Consider the following 21,723-nt stretch of genomic DNA (forward strand, 5'->3'; position numbering starts at 1 on the left):
AGTAAGCATGAGGGACAGGAATGTCGGGAGTATGTGCACTTATAAAGACAATGACTGGGAAGGACTTGAAGGAAGTAAGGGGGCACAGAAACATTTTGCATTGGCTCTAAAGCAGAGTTGTGCTTGATATATTCCCAGAACTCCAGGAGGCCAGTGTGCCTGAACTAGAGTGAATAGAAGAGTAGAAGGTAGTAAGGTCAGAGAGAGAACCGGGTCCAGATCACATAGAGCCTATAGGCCATAATAAGGGTATGGGTGTTCACTTTCTGAGATGGTACCTATTACAGGGTTTTGAGTGAGTGAGATCTGATTGGATACATACTTCAAATAAAACCATCACTGGGTACTATGTTGAAAGCAGTCTAAGTAGGTAAAGAATAAAAGCAAGAAGACCAATTAAGACTCTTTAAAAATCAAGTTGAGAGAAAGCTGTGTCTTAGACCAGAGTAATGATGAAAAATGATTGGACCTGAATGTCTAATTTTAACTTTCTGTTTTGGTACAATTTTAGATTTACAGAAGAGTTGCACAGATAGTACATAGAATTTCCTTATGCCAGTGTTTCTCAAACTCACACTGTTGACCTTTTGAACTGGATAATTGTTTGCTGTGGGAATTGCCCTGTGCTATAGGATGTTAAGTAGCATCCCTGGCCTCTATCCTTTCAGTTGTAAGAATGAAAAGTCTCTCCAGACATTGCCAAATTCCCCTGTGATGTAAAATTGCTCCTGTTAAGTATTGCCATACACCCTGTTTCCCCTAATGTTAACATCTTAACATAACCATGGTACATTTTATCAAGCTAAGAAATATTGATACAATGTTTCATTCAAACTCCAGATTTTATTATTTCACTGTTTTGTTTTTTACTAATTTTTCCATTCCATTATCCAAACCAGGATACCACATTGCTTTTACTTGTTAAGTCTCCTTTATTTCTTCCAATGTATGACAGTTTCTTGGTCTTTGCTAGATTTTTAATGACCTTAATACTTTTTTTGTGGGGGAGGGGGTTCACCATTTCTGGAAGTACTGCAATACCAGCTCGATGCTTGGAGTGGATGGAGCAAGCTCTAATTCCATCTTTCTGCTTCAAAAATCCATTTAACATATTGTCCTTGGGTGGAGGACGTATCAGATGTTAAACTGATAAAACAGATAATACACATGATCTTAGCCAAAAGCCTGAGAAGGGATTGAACTTGATACTTTTAGAGAGTACTGGTCAGTTATTTTGTAGGATGTTTCTCAGTTTGGGTTTGTCTGAGGTTTTCTCATGACAAGACTGGGGTTACGGTTTTTGGGGGAAGAATATCACAGAAGTGAATTCTTTCTGATAAGCTCTTTTTATCAAGCCGTATAGGAGATAATGTGGTATAAACATATCACTGGTGATCACTTTCTTAAGGTGGTTTCTGTCAGGTTTCTTCACTGGAAAGGTATTTTTCCCTTTCCGTAGTCTTCGTTAGAAGCAAGCCACTAAGTCCAGCCCACACTCAAGAGGAGGGGAATTAAACTCCACTTCCTGGAGGCAAGGAGTATTAAAGAATTTATGAATACATATTAAAACCACCACAGTAATTGATAAATATTTTGAGGGATATATTTTGAGGCTTTGCCAGTGTCCTGTTTCTGCTCACTAATTTTAGCATTCATCAGATCTTGCCTGTAGTAATTACTGCTGGCGTATTCTAAAGGTGCTTGTTTTCCTCAGTCTTACTCTATTAATTGGCATTCTCCTGTAAGGAAAGTTTGTTCCTTCTCATCTATTTGATCTGATATATTAGTTCCAATTCATGGATACTTATTTTATTCTCAATACTATTATTATTCTGTTGCCCAAATTAGGGTGACTTTGTATGTTTTTTTGACATGCTCCTACCTTTTGTGTATGTGTGCGTGTACACTTTTTTAATGTTTGTCACTGCTTTTTTTTTTTTTTTAATATTTTTAGTGTTTTTAGAGAGAGGAAGGGAGAGGGAGAGAGAGAGAGAGAAACATTGATTGGCTGCCTCCTGCATGGCCCATACTGGGTATCAAGCCCGAAACCCAGACATGCGCCTTGACTGGGAGTCAACCAGCAACCTTTCGGTGCATGGAATAATGCCCAACCAACTGAGCCACACTGGCTAGGGCTATGTGTATAGTTCTTTAGTTTCTGGCACTACTAGATGCCTCAGGCTTATCTTGTATTTTTCCTGCTCCACCCGTAGACTTATTTCTCCAAGAAACCGTGGTTCCCTTTATTAGAGAATGGTATTTTGAGGCCAAGATCTGGGTGCTGGGTGTGCTGTTGCTACTGGGGTGCCACTGCTGTTAGGTGCTCTTAGAGGACAGAGTTAGGAGATATATGTATATTTACTAATCTATGTATCCACACATCTATATTTACTTCTACATATAAATATAGGCAGGCATTCATACTGATACCTCTGATTCTAACTGAATATGTTTTGATCCAGTTAGGCTTGCTGTTGGATTAGAAATGGAATGTGAAAAGAGAGTAGTCAATGACTCCAAGGTTTTGGCTTAAGCAACTGGAAGGATGGAGTTGTCATTAACAGAGCAGGTTTCTGGGGGGAGTTCAGGAGTTCTGTTCTAGACTGGCTAAGTTTTTGAGATATCTAATATACATGCTAACAGAGATGTCAAATCAGGAATTCATAGGAGAATCGTCCAGGTTGGATACATTTGGAAGCTGTCAGTGTAGGTAAGATCTGAGCAGTAAGTGTAGATCAAGAAGAGGCCCTGGCCAGGTGGCTCAATTGGATCATCATCCTGTACACCAAAAGGTTGTGGGTTCAATTCTGGTCAGGGCACATACCTAGCTTGTGCATTTGGCCCCCAGTTGAGGTACATTTGGGAGGCAGTGGATTGATGTTTCTCACATCGATGTTTCTCTGTCCTCCTTCCTCTCTCTAAAAAAACATATCCTGGAGTATTACAAAAAAGGAAGAGGTTGAAAGAATGATGATGTCTGGGGCATTCTAGTCAGAGATTAGAAAGAGCAGTCCTCTAAGATGATAAGAATTGGAGTGTGTGACTATAGGGTGAATTTCATATCTATCTTTAATAAACACTTATTTAATACCTATTATTTGCTAGAAACCAGGCTGTTTGGGGAGTTAACATTGCTCCCTTTATAAATTTACAACCTAGATGTGAGACAAATTACAGACCAAAAGAAAGTAGTTGTGGAAGACAAGTACCAGATAATGGTACAAATATGCTAGAGAACCTTGTTGGAGGATATGGACATAAGAAATTAATTCAAAATGTGCCAGCTGCATATAAATACTGATGTAAGCATGTGTCAGTTAAGAAACGTCAAGGTTTCATGCACACACTAGTAATTAGCAACAAACAAGTTTCTCTGTATGTTGACCTTGGTTTCTTAGATTCTTTTGGATCTTGGTCCCCTGCCATTATAAGGTCTTGGGTTGATAATTGTGCCTATGGTCATTGGCTATCAATTAAGCCACCCTGAACTGGTTCTGTTGCACTTGGTATTTTAACTTCTGTCTCTCTGCTACCTTTCCACAATCAGCTGGACTGAAGACTCCTTAAAATAAAATGTTTCCATGTAAAACTAAGTAGAACTAGCCCTTATTTTTTAACTGCTTTGTTCATGAATGGTTTTAGACATTCACATTTATCATTTGGTTATTAAAATCATATCCAAAATGCAATTATAGAACTTTAAAAGTAATTTAAACAGTTACCTAGTAAACTGAGGTTTTTGTAAAATATTTTGATTTCAATTCCTTTGCACTAAAATGGATAGGCTTGGGGTGTGTGTGTGGGTGCAGGGTGGAGGGGGTTCAAAGGGAAAAAGGGGGACATCTGTAATAGTTTCATTAATAAAGATAAATTAAAAAAAATAAAGCAGATAGACTTTCATTGCCATTTCATAGAGGTGGTATAGCATGACACAGGAATTAGTACCTATTAAATAATTGTCAATCACTCTTTAGGAACTGTAAGAAAAATAAGGGATTTACCTACTTTATAGGATGGAAGGCAGAGAATCTCAGGAATCCATTCTCTGAATGGTTGGCAAAGCTGTTACTCATTTGTATGTACTGGTGTGTTGTATTGTGAGAAACTTGAACATATTGATATGCTGAATAAACAAAGACCCCTGTCTTGAGTACAAAGACTGTCTTATTAACATGGTTCCTAGCATGTCACAGATACTCAAGTGGTTGTTGAATGAAGGAATTACATAAGATACTCGACCATTATGAAATAAGACATGAAGAATTATTTATCTTGTTCAAGAAAACTTAAGATACTAAAACCTTATAAGTCTCTATATAGTAGCATCCTCATTTTAGGCTAAGCCAAGCAAATAATGCTACTTTGTAAAAACACGATCAATTTCAAGTAGCTCGTAATTCTCTTCTCCAGGAGTAGTCAGTCCTCAATTCGTTAAGGAGTCAAATCGCCTGAATTTGAATCCTGATTTTACTGCTTCCTAGCCAGGTGACTTTAATTTAGTTCTTTGTGCTTTAGTTTCCTTATTTGTAAAATGGGGATAATAATTGTATCTATTTTATGGGTTTGTGAGATGAAATAAGAATATATGTGTTTGACATACAATAAGTATTCAGTTGCCTGGCAAGACTAATATCTTAAAAAAGGTTTTCATTTTCTAGAAAATTGTGTCTGCTGAGTGATAATTAAACAAAAACCAAAAACCCTTATGTGAACAACGTTATAAACTAAATTGGTTTCAGTTTTAGAACGAGGACAGGGAAGCTCAGAGAGATTAAGACACACAGGTGTGTCTGATTACACCCGGACTCTCATTACTTCAAACTGTTTATCAGGTGAAAACTTACATTAAAATAGTCTTTTTTTTTTTTTTTAATATCCATTCTGCTGAATACCCATTACCTGAAAAGTTGTGCCATGTTAATTCTTAAATTTTTAACCTATTCGTTCTATATTTAACATTTATTAAGCAGCTGATATATTCCTAATACTTGCTAAGTAAGTGTTATGAGGGCTGTAACCAAGTAAGACCCAGTTTTCTTCCCACAGAGTTTATAAACTGATCAGTTTTCCAGCCTCATCGACATAGAATTTTAAAGCAGAATTAAAGAGAGCAAGGTCCTTTTTTCCAGTATTTTGTGACTGCTAGGCCCTTTCCAGATAATTCCCCCTTCTGTTGAAATGGGAAAATGCACACAAAAGCTAAAATATGCAATCCGGTTGACATCTGTATGATCTAGTTTATAAGGATGAATAAAGAAGGCGTCTATAGACTGGTTGAAATACTTTGATGGAGGCAAAATCATGTGCAATGTACAACTGAGAAGAGAGGTAATTAGTATAAAACTTCCTGAAGCAGGACAGGTTTTATGGAAAAACTGTCATTTGAGCCAAGACAAAGAAAAGCTAGTATTGAGTCTTAGGGAAGGCTTTTGTTAGAATTATAACAATTTATTGACCCAAATATTTCTATTGATTGTTTATACTATACTCTTTCCTTTATGACCTACTATTTTTTGCAGATCTTTTATTCTGGTTAATTTTTTTAGTACCCGACATTCTTTGTGAAAATGTCAGCAATGGAATTTTAAAAGTTTGAGTTGTTGGTTTAAGAAAATTTGCCAGTCATCATGCATGTCCAGTTCCTTCATTTTGTACATGAAGAAGCCAAGGTCCAAATAAGCCGTGATGTGCTTAATATCAGATACTGTAAGCATCAGGCCTTGGGACCAGGCTTGGCTCATATTCATGGTTTCTGTCCTGAAGCATTAGTTGAAAAATGCATGAAAGTTAGTAGTGGCTTAAATAAAAAATTTTTATACTTCCCTTTATTATTTTTCTTCATTGGCTTTGGGAGAGATTGAAGAAATTTGAAGTAATGGAAATATCCAAGATGGAAAATAATTTATTTAGGTAAAGTATGTGGAAACTTTACTTCAGAAAGTTAAGCTTCTAAAGTGATGTCACTTAAATTTTGAAGACATTTATGTGCATGCCATCTTTATAATGTATAATATAGTGTGAAGATGGCAGATTTAATTAAAAAACCTTATGTGAAGGAATAGTGGCAATAGAGAATGTAAGCTCAGATTTATTCACACATTCTTCCTTTAGCTGACCTTTTAACTGACGTGAGATTTATGGGAAAAGCAAGGAGTTATGGAGCGTTTGGGGTTGGGATGCCTTTGATTGACTGATTATCATAATGTACTTCAACTTTGAAACTGACCGAGGAAGGCAGCTGAGACAAGAAAATGCCAGGGAGAGAAAATAACCTTCAGCTAGTCTATAAAGAATGATTAAGCAATTCAAAGTGTAAGTGCCAAATTCTATCACACAGTCATTTCCTGGGACTTAAAAGATCATAACTGTCCTTTTTCTGGATCCAGAAATGCACTTCGATTCTGAATGGCAAAATTAAGTATTTGGTGTCTACTGTCAGCCGCCTTCTAGTTTCCTTACCCAGAAGATAGTATGTGCACAGATAGAGCCAAATAATTTCTGAAAAACAATGTAAAAGATGTAAGAGCAGAAGGATAAAAGATGTCCTCAGAATTTCCATAGTTAAGTCCAAGGGAGGTTTAGACTTGAAATGTGAGGTCTTACTGATTCCATCACTTACTCCTTTAAACTCTTCCTGACTTTAAACTTCTTCTCCTTTATGTTTCTTAAAATAGTTAAAAGAAATTCAGGACCAAAAGGACAAAATGGCTAAGCAAACTACGCGTTAACTGCCATTAAAATTAGAGCAAAGCAGTTGGTGCCGTATATACTAATCTTTGCCAGTGAGTATAAAAAATGAAGATGTTAAGATTATTTCTAATTCACTTTCTTGTTCTAAAATTGTTACCAAGATCCTGTCTTTTACATTATTCTGAGTCCTATTCATTTTCCATTTTATTTCACTCTATCCACCAGTCAGATTAATTTCCATAAAACCCTGCATTAATTATGAAATTATCAATTCCTTCATCTTTTAGTGGGTCCCTTTTATATATATATATATGGTCCAAACTGTGGTTCTAACTGCCTTTCCTACCCTCTTTATGAATCGTTCCTCTGGCCAATTTTGTTTTTTTATTTCCTTCAACTCTGCTATGTGCACTCTAAAATTTTTCATGCCCCTAATAAAATTTTGTCAAGTGACTTAATATCTCTGTAGTTTAGTTTCTTCACCCTTATAAGAAGAAGAAAGACCCTTATACTTATTTATTGATTTCTAAAAATTGATTTGCATACAATTTTTCCATGTATATTCATTTCATCTTTATAACTCTTATGGTAATGAGTATAGAAATTATGCACATGTACAAATAAGAAGCCCCAAGTCCAAGTAGGTTAGATGATTTGTATGATAATTGTTCTCCAACTTTTTGGTCTCATAAAGTATCATTTACAATAATGCTCCCCCCCCCCAATGAAATATTTAGGCAGAAACCTAAGAAAACATATCTCTATAGGTAGAAGCCTATAAAATACTGATAAAACAAAGAAGATCTAAATACGTGGAGAGAGATTCTGTGTTCATGGATTAAAAGATTCAATATTGTCAAAATGTCAGCTTTTTCCAGTTTGATCTATAGATTCAACACATTCCCAATCAAAATTCCAGCAAGCTATTTTGTAGATATCAACATACTCATTCTAAAGTTTACATAGAAAACAAAAGACCTAGTATAGTTAGTACAAAACTGAAAATGGGCAAAGAAAATGAACAAAGTTGGAGTACTTACACTACTTGATTCCAAGACTTAATGTAAGGCTACAGTAATAAAGACACAGTAGCATGAGCGAAAAAATGGCACATAGGTTAATAGAACAGAATAAACATAACACAAATTCACACAAATATAGTTACCTGATTATTGACAAAAGAGCAAAGGCAGTTCATTGGAGAAAGGAAAGGATAGTTTTTTCAATAAATGGTGCTGGAACAATTGTATGTCCATAGGGGAAAATGAGCCTAAATACAGACCATACAATTTACACAATAATTAACTCAAAATAAATTATAGATGTAAATGTCAAATGCAAAGTTATAACACTTATTAAAGAAAACATAAGGGAATATGACCTTGGGTTTGGCAAGTAAGAAAAAAATGGATAACTTAAGCTTAGTTAAAATTGAAAACTTCTGCTCAGTGTAAGAAATCGTTGAGAGAATGAGGGAAGGTAAGCTGCAAATGGGGAGGAAATATTTGCAAAAACACATTTGGAAAAAAAACCCCAACTGGTATCCAAGATACATGAAGAATTTTTACAACTCAACAGTAAGAAAATAATAAACTTGGCCCGCGTTGCTCAGGTGTTCCAAGCATTGTCCCAAACATACACCAAAAGGTGGCAGGTTCAACTTCCGGTTAGGGCACATACCCATGTTGCAGGTTCCATCTCTGGTTGGGGTGCATGGGGGAGGCAACCGATTGTTGTTGCTCTCTCACACTGATGTTTCTTTCCCTCTTCCTCTCTAAAATCAATTAAAAGAATTAAAAAAGAAAGTAATCAACTTAGTTAAAAAATGAGTAAAATATTTGAAGAGACACCTAATCAAAGAAGACATACAGATGGTAAATATATAGAAAGATATTCAACACCACATATTGTTAGGGAACTGCAAATTAAAACAATAATGAGATACCATTACATGCCTTTTAGAATGCCTGTAACCCAAAATACTGGCAAAACCAAATTATAGCTAGGATTTAGAGCAACAGGAACTTTAGTGGGAATGCAAAATTGTATAGCCACTTTGGGAAAAGTTTGACAGTTTCTCACAAAACTTACTATACAAATAGCAAGCACACTCCTAGGTATTTACTCCACTAATTTGAAAAGTTATATCTACCAAACCTGCACCGAAAGCAGCTAAGATGTTCTTCAGTAGGAGAATGGATAAACCCTGGTACATCCATACAATAGAATAGTATTTGGTGATAAAAAGAAAAGAACTGTGAAACTATGAAAGACAGGTGAATCTTAAATGCATATTGCTGAGTTACAGAAGCCACTGTGAAAGTGCTACGTACAGTACTTTGTGAATCTAGTTATATGACATTATTGAAAAAACTTAAAAAAAAAGTCAATAAAAAGATCAGTAGTTGCCAGGAGCCTGGGAAAGCAGGGAGTTTGGGGGAAGGTTGAATAGGTGACACACATGGACTTTTTTAGGGTAACAAAACTATTTTGTATGATACTATAATGGTGGGTCTAAGACATTAAGCATTTGTCTTAGACCTATAGAACTTTAGTGAGTAAAGAGTGGACCTTAATGTGCACAGATTTTGAAAACCCTGTTTTGGAATTCAGGGATCCCAGGATGGAATGTAAAATATAACAAAACAACCTAAATATATTAAAAATAAATGAAACAATCTCATTGAAGAGAATGGAGGAATAAGGTGCCGATCTAAGTAACTTTGAAAATGGGTGAAATCTGTAAGACTAAAAGGGAAAAGATTAGTAAACAAACTTATATTGTTCTGCCAGATGAGAGGGCTTAGAAGCAATGAATGCCCAGGAACCAATGACCTAGTGTCGAGATCTTGGTTTCTTATATTATTCTCTAATAATAACCAGGAATTTTTGGAGAAGTGGTTGATTCTTGCAAAGGGGTAGTAAATATACAGCATGAGCCTGGAGCATCTTGTACTGCCCAAAATTAAGAAAATGCTTAAAACAAAACTGTAAGTGAAGTATGCCAAAGGGACAAAAGAGCCAACTGAAAGGTCTCCCAATGACCAAAGCTGAAACAGTTTGAGCAACAAAAGTATTATTGGGTTAAAACATAAAGTATAAAGTAAATATCTGAGTCCATAGTGATATAAATAAATGATTGATGCTGACTTTGGGGGAGAACAGACAAATCTACGTTGCAGAATTCCAAGTAATTTGTTCAGCTACTCCACCCTCAAGGGAGTGGGGCATAACTCCTCACTCCTTAAGTTGACTTTTCTCCAAAAAGTACAGTATGGAAAGGGTAACACTACAGTGGAGAAACGTGACAAACTCTACCTTATGCCAGGTGATCAAGGTCAACATCACAGTAATAAGTCATGTTGATAGTATGTACCCTTGCTGTGATATGATAAAATTGGCACTTTACCTCTATTTTCTTCCTCAACCATGTTATCCCTGTGTAATCATGGGAAATGAAAATACAATTCTACAAAATATCTTACTAGTGATCCTCAAAACTATCAAGGTCATTGTAACAGGTTGAACTGTGATTCCTACCCCGCACACCAAAAAAACACACAAAAAAAATTCATGTCCTAGCCTTCAGAATTTGTGAAGGTGACCTTCTTTGGTAAAAGGATCTTTGGAGATGTTTTTAAGTTAAGGATCTTAAGATGAAATCATCCTGAATTATTTAGTTGGATTCTGAATTTAATGATGTATCTTTATAAGTCACAGAAAAGAAGTTACAGAAGAAGGAGAATTACATATTGGAGTGATGTAGCCACATGCCAAGGGTTGCCTATAGCCAGAAGCTAGAAGATGCAAGGCATGATTCTTCCTCAGAGCCTGCAGGAAAGTATGGTCCTGCTGAGACCTTGATTTTAGGTTTATGGCTTCGAAAACTGTAAGATAATAAATTGCTCTCTTTAAAAATTTTTTTATTTGTTTGGAGGACATTGGTTAATAAAATTATATAGGTTTCAAGTATACAATTCTATAATACATCACCCATATATTGTATTGTGTGTTCATCATACAAAGTCAAGTCTCTTTCTGTCACCATTTATCCCCCCTTTAACCTCTTCTACCTCTTCCCAACACCGTTTTCCCACTTGTAACCACAATACTGTGGTCTGTGTCTATGAAGCTTTTTTTGTTTAATTCCTTCGTCTTTTTCATCCACTCCCTCAACCACCCTTCTCTTTGCTCTGATAGCTGTTTCTGTTTTCTGTATGTATGAGTCTGTCTCTATTTTGTTTATTTTGTTCATTAGTTTGCACATATAAGTGAAATCATATGTTATTTGTCCTCCTAACTAGTTTATTTCAATTAGCATAGTACTCTCCAGGTCCATGCATACTGTTGTAAAGAGATCCTTCTTTTTTTTTTTTTTTTTTTTTTTACAGCTGCATAATAATTCCACGTGTAAATGTACCACAGCATTTTTTTTAGTTCAAGTTTCATACAACAGTGCCACTGGAGCTCAGTCACAATTTTCTTTTTTAAAAAAAAGTTTGTCTTTATTGTTGAAAGTATTAAAAATGTCCCTTTTCCCCATAGACCCCCTCCACCTGACACCCCTCACCCCCACCCCAGGCTTTCACCATGCTATTGTCAGTGCCCATAGGTTATGCATATAAATTCTTTGGTTAATCTCTCTGCATGACCTCCCCCCTTTTCCCTCTGAGATTCCTCAGTCTGTTCCATGGTTCTGTCTCTGCATCTATTTTGTTGATAAGTTTATTCTGTTCATTAGATTCCACATGAGTGAGATCATGTGATACTTATCTTTCTCTGACTGGCTTATTTCACTTAGCATAATACTCTCCAGGTCTCTCCATGCTGTCTCAAAGGGTAAGAGATCCTTCATTTTTACAGCTGCATAGTATTCCATGGTGTAAATGTCCCACAGCTTTTTTATCCACTCATCTACTGATGGGCACTTGGGCTGTTTCCAAATGTTAGCTATTATAAATTGCACACCTATGAACATAGGGATACGTATATTCTTTCTGATAGGTGTCTTGGGTTTCTTAGGATATATTCCTAGAAGTGAGATCACCGGGTCAAATAGTAGTTCTATTTTTAATTTTTTGAGGAAACTCCATACTGTTTTCCATAGTGGCTGCTCCAGTCTACATTCCCACCAGTAGTGTACTAGGGTTCCCTTTATTCCACATCCTCACCAGCATTTGCCATTTGTTGATTGGTTCACGGTAGCCATCCTGACATGTAAGGTGATACCTCATTGTCATTTTAATTTGCATCTCTGATGATTAGCGATGTTGAGCACTTTTTCATATGTCTCTTTGCCATCTCTGTGTCCTCTTTGGAGAAGTGTCTATTCAGGTCCTTTGCCCATTTTTAAATTGGATTATTTGTCTTTTTGTTAAGTTGTAGGAGTTCCTTATATATTTTGGAAATTAACCCCTTATCAGATGTATCATTGGCAAACATGTTCACCCATACAGTGGGCTCGCTTTTCATTTTGTTTTTTCTGTTATTGTGCAGAAGGTTTTTATTTCAATATAGTCCCATTTGTTTATTTTTTCCTTGTTTTCCTTGCCCCAGGAAATGTATCTGCAAACATATTGCTATGAGAAATGTCTGAGATTTTGCTGCCTATGGTTTCTTCAAGGATTTTTTATGGCTTCATTACTTACATTTAATTCTTTTATCCATTTTGAGTTTATTTCTGTGTATGGTATAAATTGGTAGTCTAGTTTCATTTTTTTGCATGTAGCAGTCCAATTTTCCCAACACAATTAATTGAGCAGACTGTCTTTACTCCATTGTATGCTTTTTCCTGCTTTGTCAAATATTAATTGAGCATAATGGCTTGGGTTGATTTATAAATTCTCTGTTCTGTTCCATTGATCTATATGCCTGTTCTTGTGCAAGGACCAGGGTGTTTTGATTACAGTAGCTTTGTGGTATAATTTGACATATGGTATTGTGATCCCTCCAACTTGTTCATCTTTCCCAAGATTTCTGTGGCTACTTGGGGTCTTTTTGGGTTCCATATAAAATTTTGGAGTATTTGTTCTAGATCTGTGAAATATGTCTTTGGCATTTTAATAGGGATTGCATTGAACCTATAGATTGCTTTTGGTAGTATGGACATTTTAATGATGTTAATTCTACCAATCTGTGAACATGGTATATCCTTCCACTTGTTTATATCTTACGCACTCTCTTTTTGAAACATCCTGTAGTTTTCTGCGTACAGGTCTTCTACCTCTTTGGTTAAGTTTATTCCTAAGTATCTTAATTTTTTTGTTGCAGTGGTAAATGGAGTTGTTTTTTGTTTCTCTTTCTGAGATTTCATTATTGGTGTATAAAAATGCCATTGATTTCTGGGTGTTAATTTTGTATCCAGCTACATTGCCAAATTCATTTATTAAATCTAGTAGTTTTTTGATGGAGTCTTTAGGGTTTTCTATGTACAATATCATGCCATCTGCAAATAATGACAGTTTTACTTCCTCCTTTACAATTTAGATGCTTTTTATGTTTTCCTATTGTCTGATTGCTGGTTAGGATTTCCAGTAGTATGTTGAATGAAAGCGGACACCCCTGTCTTGTTCCTGTTCTTAGGGGAAATGGTTTTGTTTTTTTCCTATTGAATATGATGTTGGCTGTAACTTTGTCATCTATGACCTTTATTATGTTGAGGTATGATCCCTCAATTCCCATTTTCCTGAGTTTTTTTTTTAACCAAAATGGCTGTTAGATTTTGTGGAATGCTTTTTCTGCATTTATTGATATGACCATGATTTTTGTCTTTAATTTGTTCATGTGCTATATCACATCTAGTCATTTGTGAATACATTACCAGCCTTTCATCCCTGGAATAAGTTCCACTTGGACATGATGTGTGATCTTTTGAATATATTGCTGGATCCTATTTGTTTTAATAATATTTTGTTGAGGAATTTAGCATCTATTTTCATCAGGGAAACTGGCCTGTAATTTTTTTTCTTTGTAGTGTCTTTATCTGGTTTTGGGATTAGGATGATTCTGGACTAATAAAAAGAGTTTGGGAGTATTCCCTCCTTTTGAATTTTCTGGAGTAGTCTGAGAAAGATAGGTGTTAATTCTTCTTTGAATGTTTTGTAAAACTCACCTGTAAATCCATGTGGTCCAGGACTTTTGTTTGCTGGGAATTTTTTATTACTGCTTCAGTTTCATTAGTTGTTATCAGCCTGTTAGATTTTCTGCCTCTTCCTGATTCATCTTTTGAAGATTGTATGCTTTTAGGAATTTGTCCATTTCACCAAAGTTGTCCAGTTTGTTGGCATATAGTTGCTCATAGTATTTTCTTATGATACTTTGTATTTCTGTTGGGTCAGTTGTTATATTGCCTCTTTCATTTTTGATTTTATTTATTTGGTCCCTCTCACTTTGTTTCTTGGTGCGTCTGGCTAAAGGTCCATCAATCTTATTTATCTTTCAAAGAACCAGCTCTTGGTTTCATTGTTGTTTTTTTTTTGATATTTTTTTTTTAGTCTCTATGTCATTAATTTCTGCTCTGTTCTTTATTATTTCCTTCTTTCTATTTCCTGGGGTTTTTCTTCCTGTTCTCTTTATGGTTCTTTTAGTTGTTGTGTTAGATGGTTTAGTAGAGCTCTTTCTTGTTTCTTGAGGTATGCCTATACTGCTGTGAACTTTTCTGTCAGCCAATGTCGAGCTGTTTAGGTTTGGCTCTGGTGTCCTTAGGTTGGTGGCTGATCTGAGCCTCTCTTGGACCACCTTCACTTGTCAGTTGTTTTGCCTCCCCTTTGGGTTGCCTGGTCTTACTCCAGAGTCTTCTGAAGAGTCTTTAGGGTGCAGGCCAGGTAGGGTAGCTCAGGATATTTATCCCTTAAATTACAGGTTTCCCCCATCAGGCACTCCCTGTGGGGAAGTTAGTCTCTGCTTCAAAGCCATCTCCTCAGTCTCTACCCTATCCTCCAGTTGTAGTTTCCCACACAATGGCCTGCTGCAATTTCAGATTGACTTCAGTTTGTTGCCTTTTCTGTATAGTCAGTTTCAGCTGCTTGGACTCCTTGGGTTTGATTATTAAACATTCTGGTGAGCATTTTGCCTGCTCAGCCCCCAGAAGGGTTTTTAAGGTTTTCCTCCAGTTCCCAAATAATAGCCCCTGGGAAACTTATTCCTGTATTGTCATCTTGTGAGCTGTTCTCCCTGGCCCCTCAGGACTGTGCCCTGCTGGTGATATCTGGAGCTTCAGTGAGCTGAACCAGCCCCTTTTCTGTTGGGAGTGGTGCTCCTAGTCTGCAGGAGAGGTAGGCATGCTCTGCTCCTCCATTCCCAGATCTGTTTGGCTGATGTACTGGGCACTTACTTCAAACTCCCCACAACACAGACATAAAGCCCAGCATTCACTGGTCTGTCTCCCCAGTGCAAGCAGGAAGATGGACGACCGTTCAGCATTCCAAAACTCAAAAATGCACAGAGCAACACAGGCAGTCTGCCCTGCGAGGTCCTGTTGCCCCAGCGCCAAGCAGGATGGCTCACAAAGTCAACCCTCCACAGCTACCCCACAAAGCTGATCTCAATAAAGCTGGTGCAGCTCCTTTGACGCTATCTCTGCTCCCCTCAGAGTGGGTCAAAAAACTGATTAACCGCACCTGGGAGCTCTGCTAGCTGAAGTCCCGACCATCCCTCCGGGCAGCTCTGGCAGCTGGAATCTGGATCCCCTGCATCAGCAGGTCATGGAGTTTGAGTCCGGATCCGCCCCAGCGGCAGCTCTGGGGCTGGCATCCCAATCCGCCCTTCTGGAGGCTCTAGACTCTCTGTGGATGCAGGAGGACTCTCTTCCCCCTTCCCCGTGCCACACAGAATAAATGCTTTCTGGGGTTCGACACAGTGCCTTACAGGAAGGCAGAGGGTCCCTGTATGTGGCTGCTCTATGTTCCCTTCAGGCCCCTTTCTCTTTGGGATCCACACACTGTGGGACCGCCTTTCCTATGGTTGGCATTCAGTGTGAAAAATGCCTGTCTCGGCTGCCATTATAAGCTTTGTTTCACTGGGAAGGGGTGGTCCCCTCCTTGCAGGCACACACTGTACCCCTGGGTTCCTGTGCCCTCCATGCATGGGCTCTCCTCTTCTTAGCTCCACGTTTGAGATCTCAGCTTTTGGATGCTAGTTCACACTCCCAAGGGGAGGGAGCTCTGAAGCCTCTAGCCCTAGGACCTTGGAGCCCAGCACAGGCTTCAGGGGGGACTCCTCCTTGCTACGTGCCCCCATCTTAACAGACTCTATGATGTTTCTTCAGTGCTACCTACTCCAAATATTTCCACTCAGGTATATTTCTCTCTTTTTTGTAAGCTGGTTACACAATATTTTAGCAGTAAATAAAGTCCATGGCTGGGAGCAAGGGCACTCTGCTTCTTGTCTTAGTGCCGCCATCTCCTCTTAAACTCGATTTTATTTCTTCTTGCCCATGTTTCTCTTTCCCTATTTCTACTCGTTATTACAGCAGCCCCTTAAACATTTCTTGCTATGCTGGTTTGGTGGTGATAAATTCCTAGTTTTTTTTGGTCTGGGAAGCTCTTTATTTCCCCATATATTTTGAAAGCTAGCTTTGCTGGATAGAGTAGTCCTGGTTTCAGATCCATGGTTTTCATTTCCTTGTATACCTCATGCTATTCCCTTCAAAGCTGTAGAGTTTCTGATGAGAAATCAGCTGACAGCCTTATGGGAGCTCCTTTGTATGTAAGAAATTGACTTTCTCTTACTGCCTTTAAAATTCTTTATCTTGAATTTTTTGGCATTTTAATTATGATGTGTCTGGGTGTGGGCCTTTTTGGATTCTTCTTGTTTGGGACTCTGTGCCTCCTGAGCTTGTGCGACTTTTTCCTTCAGTAGGTTAGGGAAGTTTTCAGCCATTATTTATTCAAATAGGTTCTCTGTACCTTGTTCACTGTGTTCACCTTCTGGCATTCCTATAATTTGAATATTTTATGTTGTCCCATAAGTCCCTTAAATTGTCCTCCTGTTTTTGCTTTTTAATTTTTAAAAATTTATCTTTATTGTTGACAGTGTTAGAGGTGTCCCATTTGTTTCCCCCGTTGACCCTCTCCACCTCCCTCCCAGACCCTTCCCAGGCCTTTATCCCATTATTGTCTGTTTTCATGGGTTATACATATATGCATATAACATCTTTGGCTGATCTCTTCCCACCTCCACTGTCCTTCCCTTTTCATCTAAAATACGACACTGTGTTGCATTCTATGTCTCTGGGTCTGTTTTGTTCGTTGGATTCTTTTGTTCATTAGCTTCTTAAAGAAGATCCTTCAATATTTCATGTAATACTGGTTTGGTGCTGATGGACTCCTTTAGCCTTTTATCTGCGAAGCTCTTTATCTGACCTTCAAATCTAAATGATACCTTTGCTGGGTAGTGTAATCTTGATTGTAGGTCCTTGCTTTTCATTACTTTGAATATTTCTTGCCACTCTCTTCTTGCCTGCAAAGTTTCAGTTGAGAAATCAGCTGACAGTTGTATGGGTGCCCCCTGTGGGCAACTAACTGCTTTTCTGATTTTCTTTGTCCTTAACCTTTGACATTTTGATTATGATGTGTCTTGCTGTGGGCCTCTTTGGGTTCCTCTTTTTTGGAACTCTCTGTGCTTCCTGAACTTGTAAGTCTATTATTTTCACCAGGTACGGGAAGTTTCCTGTCACTGTTTTGTCAAATATGTTTTCAGTTTCTTGCTTTCTTTCTCCTTCTTTTCCCCCATAATGTGAATGTTGGGCCTCTTGAAGTTGTCCCAGAGACTCCGTACACTGTCTTCATATTTCTGTGTCCTTTTTTGTTTTTGCTCTTCTGGTTGGTTGTTTTTTTGCTTTCTCATATTGCAAATTGCTGCTTTGATTCTCACCATCCTCTACTGTACTCTTGACTCCCTGTAAATTCATCTCCCTTTCAGTTAGTGTAGCCTTCATTTCTGACTGATTCTATATTATGTAATTGAAGGTCTCACTAGTTTATTTAATAGACTTACTAAGATACTTGAGCATTCTTATGACCATTATTCTGAACTCTATATCTCGTAGCTTGCTTGGCTCCGTTTCATTTAGTTATTTTTCTGGAGATTTCTTTGGTTCTTTTTTGTGTGACATGTTTCTTTGTCAGGAACCAGCCTGAAAAACGAACAAACCTCAGTTCGAGCCGTGGGAATGAAAGAGACAAAGTTATGGGATCAGGAGGACTGCCCTCTGGTGAGGAGCAGCCCCAAATGGCTTCAATGCCTTTATTATATAGTAAGTAACAAAAAATTGATAATGAGGTGAGGGTGATACAAAGTATTTCCTTCAAGGCTGCATAAACACTCTTTCAGAGTAAATATCCTGCCTCCTGCATGAGCCCAGACCTTGGTATTTCCTTATCTCAGATAGCAAACCTCCTCAAGGGAACTTGTGGGGAGGGTCGAGTCCTTGACTTCAGACCCTCAGGCGACGTGGACCATGTCCAGATGTCACTGGCTCCCAACATTTCTTGCCTCCACATTTTTGCTGCTTCCAGGTGTATGTTTCTATGTATTAGGTAGAGCTGCTACATCTTCTGGAATTGGTAGAGTGGCTTTGTGTAGTAGGTGTCCTCTAGGGCCCAGTGACTCATTCTCCCCAGTCACCTGAGCTGGGCCTTCTAGGTGCTTCCTGTGTGGGCTTTCCACTCTGTCCTGTTGTAGTTGAGCCTTGGTTCCTATTGGTGTCAGTGGGAGGAATTTATCCCCAAGCAAATCAGCTGTGAGGGCCAGCTGCAACTACACTTACAGGGCTACTGTGCTGGAGATACCCTATGGAGCAGGATTTACTTCAGTGGAGCTTTGGTGTTCACTGAGTCTGCCCCTTAAGTGTGTCACTTGTGGATGTGGTAAGGTTGTCATCCCGTGTGGTCAAACTGATCACCAGGAGCACTGTCTCTGGATCATCCTAAGAGGTACAAAGTCAGCCCCTCCCTGTTCCTTGCCCAGGGCCACCCTGCATGAGTCACACAGCAATCCATATATGGTTGCTACATGTGTTAGGCTTGAAGGTGTCCAGGGAAGGCCATGTTGTTGTGAGAAGAAAATAATCTTTTCTGTCAAAGGGATTAGAATAGGCCCAACTTAATAAATGCCCACCTCAGCATCCTCCACTTTACTGTAGCAGCCCCCATTAGTACTCATAATATGTGCAGGCAGTTGTCCATCCCAAAGGTCCGCTCCACGTGCGCGTTTTCCAAATTAGGCTATCGGTTTAGCTTGTGAGCCCTTACCCTAACCAACAGGGCATGGTGCAGTGGCACTCGCATTAGGGATAAAAGCCGAACAGACTCCCTGTTGGATGTGCTTGCTTGCCTGATTTGGGTAGCTCCCCATCCTTCTGCAGAAGTAAAGTTTGCCTTGCTGAGTTACTTTCGATTCCTTTCGATTCCTTGTGTCTTTATTTGCGGCACGGTTGAAACCTATTCTTAACACTATGAACCAGTGCAGGTTGCTGCTTGTGCCAGTCCTTGGGCCACTTATCAAGAGGTATGGGGCACGCTGCTGCTTGTTTGATTGATTTTAGGAAAGTCCCAAGCATGAGGCTCGAGAGGCCACTTGCAAAGAAAAGCCACTAGAAATGGCTTGGATGAGCTTGCAAGTAGGGAGGGACGTGGTCTCTGGGAAACACCAGGGCGGGGCGAAAATTTTGAGTCACTTTGATGGAGATTCAGAGAGGGCTCCTGCCTGCTAGCCTTTTGGGGGGAGGGCTCCTCAAAGGAGCAGCGGCCTCTGTTAGCTCTTCTGTCTCTGAGAAAGCTGCCCATCCAGTTCTTGTCCTGATTTCAGGCAAGTTAGTTCCTTCCCGAATGTCCTAGGTTCCTTTCAAGCGGCTGCCCAGTGCTAGAGGTCAGACGGAGCAAGTCCGTGCACCGGTCCTTTAAGAGGATCTGCCTGGGACTCCTGCAGCTTCAGAGTCACTCAGCCACTCCCTGATGGTTAGTTTATTTATTTAGTCTTTATTTTTGTTTAAAATATTACAGATGTCCCTTTTTCTCCCCAATGACCCATTCCACCCCGTTCCACCCCCCTCCCCAGTCCCTCTCCACACCATTGTCCGTATTCTTGGGATGTGCATATATGCGTATAAATTCTCTGGTTAATCTCTCCCCCTCCACCCACTTGCCCTCCTCTGAGAATCCCTCTGAGATTCGTCAGTTTGATCCATCCTTCCATGTCATTGAATCTGTTCTGATCATCAGTTTATTAAGTTCTTTAGAGTCCACGTATAAGTGAGATCATGTGACGTTTGTCTTTCTCTGCCTGGCTTATTTCACTTAAAATAATGTTCTCCAGGTTCATCCATGCTATCCCAAAGGGTAAGAGATCCTTCTTTACAGCTGTGTAGTATTCCATGTGTGTGAATGTCCCACAGCTTTTTTATCCACTCATATACTGATGAGCACTTGGGCTGTTTCCAGATCTTAGCTATTATAAATTGTGCTGCTATGAACATAGGGGTGCATATATTCTTTGTGATTAGTGTTTCAGGATTCTTAGGATATATTCCTAGAAGTGGAATCACTGGGTCAAAAGGCAGCTCCATTTTCAATTTTTTGAGGAACCTCCATACTGTTTTCCATAGTGGTTGCCCCAGTCTGCATTCCCACCAGCAGTGTACTAGGGTTCCCCTTTCTCCACACCCTCGCCAGCAAGTCATTTGTTGATTTGTTGATGGCAGCCATTCTGACAGGTGTGAAGTGATACCTCATTGTGGTTTTAATTTGCATGTCTCTGGTGATTAGCGACGTTGAACATTTTTTCATATGTCTCTTGACCATCTGTATGTCCTCTTTGGAAAAGTGTCTATTTAGGTCCTTTGCCCATTTTTTAATTGGATTTTTTGTCCTCCTTTTGCTGAGTAGTATGAGTTCTTTGTACACTTTGGATATTATCCCCTTATCAGGTACATCCTCAGCAAATATGTTTTCCCAGACCATGGGATTCCTTTGTATTTTGAGACTGTTTTCTTTTGATATGCAGAAGCTTTTTAGTTTGATATAGTCCCATATGTGTTTTTTTTTTCCCCAAATATATCTTTATTGATTTCAGAGAGAGGAAGGGAGAGGGAGAGAGAGAGAGATAGAAACATCAATGATGAGAGAACCATTGATCGGCTGCAGCCCACAACCCGGGCATGTGCCCTGACCAGGAATCGAACCCTGATCGCCTGGATCCTAGGTCGATGCTCAACCGCTGAGCCACGTCCGGCTGGGCTAGTCCCATATGTTTATTTTTCCTTTTATTTCTCTTGCCCTAGGAGATGTATCAGTGAAAATTCCACTACGTAGGATGTCTGTGACTTTACTGCTATGTTTTCTTCCAGAATCCCTGCTTGTTTTTATAGACTGAATTTGTGGGAGCTTGTCTTCCTGGCACTGGAACCCTGGGCTGGGGGGCCTGATGTGGAGCTGGAACACCTTGCGCCTCTGGAAAACCTCCACCGACCTAGACATCCCTCCTGATTTTGAACTGTTGCACTTGGGTGTGGGACCCCAGCCTTGTCTCCAAAATTCAGCCCTGTTTCTGCCCTGTGTTTTTGCCCCTCCTACTGGTCTTGATGTACTGCTTCAGTTCCCTAGTTGTTGGACTTCTGTTCACCTAGATTTCAGGAGGTTGTAAATTATAATGGTTCTGTATTTTAATTGTAATTTTGATGTGCTTGTGGGTGGAGGCGAGTACCATGGTTACTTACGCCGCCATCTTGTTGTATCTCTGTCCTCCTGTTTTTAAATTGTTTTTTCTTTTTTGTTTTCTGATTGAGTGATTTTTTTACTACCCTGTCTTCTAATTTACTTATCTGATTCTAGGGTTCCTCTAATCTGCTGTTTATTCCTTTTAATGTATTTTTTATTTCTGATTTGTCAGTATTAATTTCCTTCATAGGTTCTATAGCTTTTCTCCTAATGTTGAGCATCCTTGTAATTATTATTCTGAACTCTATATCTGATAGATTTTTTATCTCCATTTTATTTAGCTCTTCTAGAGAATTCTCTTTTTCTTTCGTTTTGGTTT

General features: G+C 38.8%; 1 protein-coding gene across 3 annotated transcripts in view; it reads left to right on the forward strand.

Moving 5' to 3' along the window:
* Window positions 1–21,723, forward strand: part of PEAK1 (pseudopodium enriched atypical kinase 1) — a 222,092-nt gene that overhangs the window by 5,603 nt on the left and 194,766 nt on the right. The window lies entirely within an intron of this gene.

The sequence above is a fragment of the Miniopterus schreibersii genome (genome assembly GCF_964146895.1).
Source record: "Miniopterus schreibersii genome assembly, chromosome: 1".
NCBI classification, from domain to species: domain Eukaryota; kingdom Metazoa; phylum Chordata; class Mammalia; order Chiroptera; family Miniopteridae; genus Miniopterus; species Miniopterus schreibersii.